General features: G+C 31.9%; 1 pseudogene; it reads right to left on the reverse strand.

The window, feature by feature from the left end:
* Positions 1–3,543: 3,543 nt before the first annotated feature.
* Positions 3,544–6,442, reverse strand: LOC110115086 (annotated as a pseudogene).
* Between the last annotated feature and the right edge of the window lie 258 nt (positions 6,443–6,700).

Below are 6,700 nucleotides of genomic sequence, written 5' to 3' on the forward strand. Positions count from 1 at the left end.
ATCTTAATAAAATATTTCAAGATATGAGATTACAAATTTTCTTTAGATTAATAAATTAATTAAATAAAAAGTTTAATGTAAAAAATTATGCTGGATGTATTTCATAGCATACTTCACTTATGATTTAACATACTTATTATCTATCATCTATATTATCTAAAAATATTTAATTTATTACATGCAAGTATATGTATTATAAGAATAAATATATGACATATATGAGTGCATGGAATGAAAATATAAAATTATATAGATGGTATAAGGTGGTAAAATATAATATATTAGTGAATATTTGATATTAAATTTATATAATTAAGCATGTAATATTAATAGTTTTGATGTTTATATATTGTTAAATAACATAAAATAATAGTGGTATTGCATTAAACTTTATATCTTTTTATTTTTTTGTGGAGGGGGGGTAGAGGGGCATGAAAATCTTCTCAATCTTTGTTATAGCTATTGGGCTAGCATTGTTTCGTCATCCATCGTACAGAAAAACCCAACTCGTATCAATCAATCGAAATTGACTGAATAATCAGTTTAAAATTCTTCTATTTTCACATAGAAATTAACTAAGACAAACTCATACATGCATCACATACATAAAACTTGAACTCAATACCTCAACAGACCAAAAAGAGCTACGAAACTCACGATGATTTCGCTAACCAAAAGTAAATTTAAAAGGCGAAATGAACAAATTAAAAAGCCTTATTGCCAACCTCATCATGCATAAGCCACTACAAAAGTTAGTCACCACTAACTATATCCACATAACAAAGAGGCACTCACTAAAAAAAAAAGAAATCCTAATAGATATGAAAAGTTCCATCACTAAGAAGCAATATTCTATCATTATTAATCTACAATGAAGGAATTTTCATCTCTCAATTTCTTCTATAAAATAGCCATCAAAAAGGACTTTTTAGTCTGCAATAATTAATACATCTATATTGGAGAAGGAAACTGATTGAATTTAGTGCTGAAAATTCTGTTAACTAATTTGAAATTTTCTGCTTTAGTGGACTGAGCAATTATGACATAAAAAAAACTTCATTAATTTATGATTGTGGATGAAATTTTGATCTATGATGATCACTATTTTCAATGAAGGATATTGACATTTCTAACATAGCATGTGTTTAGAAACTGAAATTCTATTGTGTGATAAGTATAAGGATTCAACTACAAATTTGACTAAGGCTTCGTTTGGGACGGCTTTCTTCCTGCTTCTTAAAGCAGATTTTTAGTACAAAATTTAAAATTTTTGTACTGGAAAGATGCTTTAAGAAGCAGGAAGACAGCCGTCCCAAATGAAGCCTAAATATGTCTTGTAATAACCAGAATATCAACAACAATAAGTCTTTATCCCACTATGTGGGGTTAGCTACATGAATCCTTTTTTTTTATTATTGTGTATTGTTAAGAGTTAAATTCTGATTTAAATTTAATAAATAAATGATATTTCTAATATTTTATAACCAAGTCTTTTTAGGTCTACCTCAACCTTTTTTAACAGAAGTCAAATCTAATATATCTACTTTTCTTACTGGGTCATCGGAAGGCCACCATTTTATGTGACCAAACCATCTAAGATGACTCTCTATAATCTTATCTTCACTGGAGCAACTCCAACATTTTCACGTATATACTCATTTCAGATCCTGTCTCTAAGAGTAAAGCTACTCACCCACCTGAGCATCCTCATCTATACAACACTTAACTTAAATTATACTTCTCTTTCAATGGCCAACATTCTACACCATAAAACATTGCAGGTCTACCACCATCTTATAAAACTTTTTCACACCTCATAATAAACGCAATTGATTAAATATTTTTATCGTTTGTTTTCAAAGATAATTATATTTGAAAGATCATTTGGGCTAAAATTACTTCCAATGATAGGTAATTAGACTTGTAAGTTATTCAAAACTAATCAACTCTTTATTTGGCTTTGGTTTGAGTATTTGTTTAAGCTTTGTTTGAACTAATCCTTGAATCAACATGTGTGAGATATTTGAAAGCAATAATGAATATTTGAACCCTCCTTTTATAGAGATATGATGATTTATTTAAATGAAATATGATGGTTTATTTAAGAATAATTAGATTATTTTAAAGGAAATATGATGGTTTCACTAATGCATGTGAAGAAGAAGAGAAGTTTATGAATTATATATATTTTGAAAAAAAAAACTTATAAACATATTACTCTAAAAAATAAATAAGAAGAATACTTAATCAATTATATATATTTTGAAAATTTTGATGCGTTTTGGAAGTAAAAAATAAAAAAAGATAACAAAGAGAAAATTATATGAATTTGAAGAAATGAGCTAATTTTAATTAATACTTCAATAATAATGAAATATATAATTGATATACTATTCGAGAGATAGATCAGCTCTCCCACAAACCCTAGACGCAGCTAGGAAACTTACAAAACACAAACTTCAACAAATAGAAATACATAATTAAAATAAAATAACCTAATTACTCTTAAATAAATCATCATATTTTCCACTCAAATCTAAATTCAAATTAGCTCTATTTCCTTTAAAAAAACTTCATTATTCCCTCTCAAATCTGAATTCAAATCAACCTTTTTTCTCTAAATAAAACATTCATAATTTCCTCTCCAATCTAAATTCAAATCCACTTCCTTAACTTAAATAAACTTTTCCTAATTTCCTTCCCAATCTAAATTCAATCACTCATATTTCCCTAAATAAATTTTCCTAATTATTTATCCCCAATTTCTCCTCCTTACACAGTAAATGTTAATGCTTTGTTTAGGACAATTTTTTTGATGTTTCTTAAAACAGCTTTTTAGTATATATATATATATATATATATATATATATATATATACTAAAAAACTACTTTGAGAAGCAATCAAAAAACCGTCTCAAATGAAACCTAACTCTCCCTGGGCCCCACAAGATGGGTCCCCCTTGGCATATCAAAATTTATAGTCAAAATTTCTCATTCAAACTACATAAATAACAAGTACAATTACAATTAAAAGATCAACACCAAGTCAAAGTTGTTACGCATCAATTAAAGAGTATATTAATCAACTACTACATCACACATAAAAACACAATCTTCTCAAACAGACTTTGAAATTTAACAAGAGATGTAGTAGTTAAGGAAACATTAATAACAATAACTATATTATTATTAACTTGACCATATCATTCACACACTCACCTAAATAAATGATTAATTATTCTGTTCGGATGCAGAACACCGTCCGGAGACCAACCAGAATGCGCCACATCACCCCTTGCTCGGTATCGTGGCTCAACGCCGCTCGGTACCGCAGCTCAGTACTATTGACGTAGTACATTCTGATTGGTCTCCGGACGATATTTTGCATCCGGTCTCCACACAGAATAATTTATCCACCTAAACATGCTAAATTATCTAATATATTTCTTAATTAAATCATTAATTGCTAAATCATGAGAGAAATCTCCTAATCTCCAACTAAGTGAAGGACAATAACACCAACGGTCAAAATGATAAGCTCACTTTCACTGAACTGATTGTTATTTAAAAAATATATATATATTATTATATTATGACATAGAACATGTAGTGTTTATTGCACAAATGTACTGAAAAAATCAAAAGTTCTATTAGAAAGTTGATGACCATAAATAGTATTTTTTTTCACAAGATAGAGAAGCAGCCACAGCCACCTGAACTGCAACAAAAATGAATGTATTATTTAGGAGGAGATAGAAACAGTTCTTGCTGAGATTCTTCTTATCAATCAATCAAGCTGCTGCAGCTATTGGTATTGACCGGTAGCAAGCTCTCTTGGCTGCGCGTACAATGTCCTCAACCTAGAAAATAAGCCAATTAGCTCTTTAAGCTCCATTTAATTAACATGGAAGTGCAGTTTTACACAAAAGTATTTGAACAGATCATATGGAATTCTACTTGTTAGCTGACCTGAGGCACAGCCAGCCTCTCCAGATTTGCAGCATATGGCATTGGAACATCTGCTCCTGCAATCCTCTCGACTGGTGCGTCGAGGTACTCGAAGCATTCCTCGACAACTATGGCACTGCTCGATAGAAGGTTTAGGTTAGAAGAAGATAGTTGGTTAGTACTTAGGCTTCATTTGGGATGACTTTCTTAGTGCTTCTTGAAGCGGCTTTCTAATACAAAAATTTTAATTTTTGTACTAAAAACCGCTTTAAGAAGCAGTAAGGAAGCTGTCACAAACGAAGCCTTAGTGTATGAGGTCCTGTCAATATATGTAGATTGGATTAGAGGGAGATAGTTGATGTGTACACGATGCACCGAGATGGAATTAGGATTTCAAGTGAGTGTTAAATTCAGAGAATTGGAGAAGGAAAAGGTTTAGGCTTCGTTTGGGACTGCTTCTTAAAGTAATTTTCTTGTAAAAAAGAATTAGTTTTTGTACTAAAATCTGCTTTAAGAAGCACTAAGAAAGCCATCGCAAACGAAGCCTTAATTTTATTATACAAACTATCCATATTTATAAATCTATACATGATATATTAATAAAGAAACAAATAATTACAAAATCATATATAATTACCCTAATATAATCCTTTCTAAATCAGTCACCCAAATATCGAAGGAGATCGACGTGATCCAGGTGAGCCTCCCACAAATTCCTATCCTATCCTAGCCGTGGGATCAAGTGTCAAGGGATGGCTAGGATTTAATAGAGATCGGCGTGACCCAAGTGAGCCTCCCACGGATCCCCATGCTGGCCGTGGGATTACAAGCCAAGGGATGACTGAGATTTAACAGTTAGAGGACGAAAGGGTTTACTAAAATTTAAAGGGAGCAGAGCTTTATAATATATATGATCGCAAGAAAAATTAAAGAAAAAAGTATCATATCATACATAGTTATAAGAAAGTTTTCTCAAATCTAGTCGAGCAATAGTCACTCTTGGCTCCAATACTGTGTGCATCAAGTCCCGCCATTATGAGTTAATTCTAATAGGAGATGGTTGGTGCATACTGAGTGACCCACCGATATGAGTTAACATATATATAACACTTGAAGGGTCAGGATGGACTTCAAATTTCTTGGATTTATTTTGAAATTAGTGCAATAAAAAATTTAATTTATTACTCATCTATTGCACTCATCTTAAAGCAAGTTAATTAGTTTCATATCCATTCAAACCGTATTTTTCCCCCTTAATAAATTATTTCCATGACATGAATCCTTTAGAAAGAGAGTTCTTAATGGTATTCAAGCTCGGTAAGTGCTTTACCAAATTTCTGCACCGACACCATGCTGAGGGAAGCCTTCTTCTACAGTGACCAATCTGTTGGTTTTCTTGACAGAAGCAGTTATAGTATCTCGATCAAGAGGTCTAATAGAACGAAGATTTATGACCTGTAACCAGAATATTTGTGAGTTATACAAAACTAAATATCAAAATGATAATATTTCCCATAGTAGTTGGCTTAGTTTGGTTAAAATAGTTCACTTAAAACAGATTATTACCTCAGCACTTATTCCATCCTTGGAGAGAATCTCAGCTGCCTGTCACAAGACAAACCAACATATTTTAGAACTGTAATCGAAACAAAGGAACATGTATTTAGACTGAAAAGGCAGATATATATATACGCCTATTTATTTCATACTATTTATAGATCTAACACCCCAAACTTTAATATTACATTCCTATCACTCATATAAAATTTTAATATCAAATATATCACTCCCATATTTCATTCTTACCACCCATACCACCTTATAAACTTTAATATTTCATTCCATGCACCTATATTTGTTTGATGGATGGTATGCATGTAATATTAAAGTTTTAGGTGTTAGATACGTAAATAGCATGAAATAAAGTGGTGTGTATATAAATCCCCCGTGTATATATATATATAGAGAGAGAGAGAGAGAGAGAGAGAGAGAGAGAGAGATTAATCTACCCTGAGAGAAAAATATTGCAAGGTAATTATTGTACTGGGTAGATTATAGTTTAATATTAGGTATTACATAGTTAATAAGCGTTTTATAAATCTTGTAATGCTATAAATACTTCTCCACAAGGAGTATTAGATTTATGCAAAAATAATGAATGAAAAAGCTTCCCTCTTCCTCCCCGATGACTACCTGAAAGCGTGACTCTGCCATCAAAACCTTAGTATACCTGCCTCTACCCATAATTGGCCACCCACCACTTAGATCATGTTCTTCTATTTCGATCTAATGCAAAAATAATGAATGAAGAAGCTATGACTGCTCCCTCTCCCTTTGCCAACACCTCTGCCTCTTTTGATGTTGCACCCGAATTGATCTTCAACTGTTACATACAAGGTAGCATCCTGTAAATCGAGTACACAATCTCATGGCATTCTTGCTCCACTGAAAGCATATTCATGAAGCAATGTACTGCTCTCTCAATGGTGTCCATCTTGTCCTCTAAAATGCCACTTGTGATATCAATGGCCACCGGGGTAGGGGATATCTTTGGTGGGGGGCCGTGGAGGCGATTTGATTAGATGACATTTTTTTATGAGATGGGTAGATGGTAGCCTTTGCGTTTTAGATCTAAGGGACGAAAAATAAGAGGCTACTAGAAAACGTGATGCAACCGTAATGTTGAAAACAATCCAACAACAACAACAATAACAACAAACCTTTATCCTACTATGTGTGGTCAGCTATATGA

Source organism: Dendrobium catenatum, unplaced genomic scaffold (assembly GCF_001605985.2).
Source record: "Dendrobium catenatum unplaced genomic scaffold, ASM160598v2 original_scaffold_252392, whole genome shotgun sequence".
In the NCBI taxonomy this organism is placed as follows: Eukaryota; Viridiplantae; Streptophyta; class Magnoliopsida; order Asparagales; family Orchidaceae; genus Dendrobium; species Dendrobium catenatum.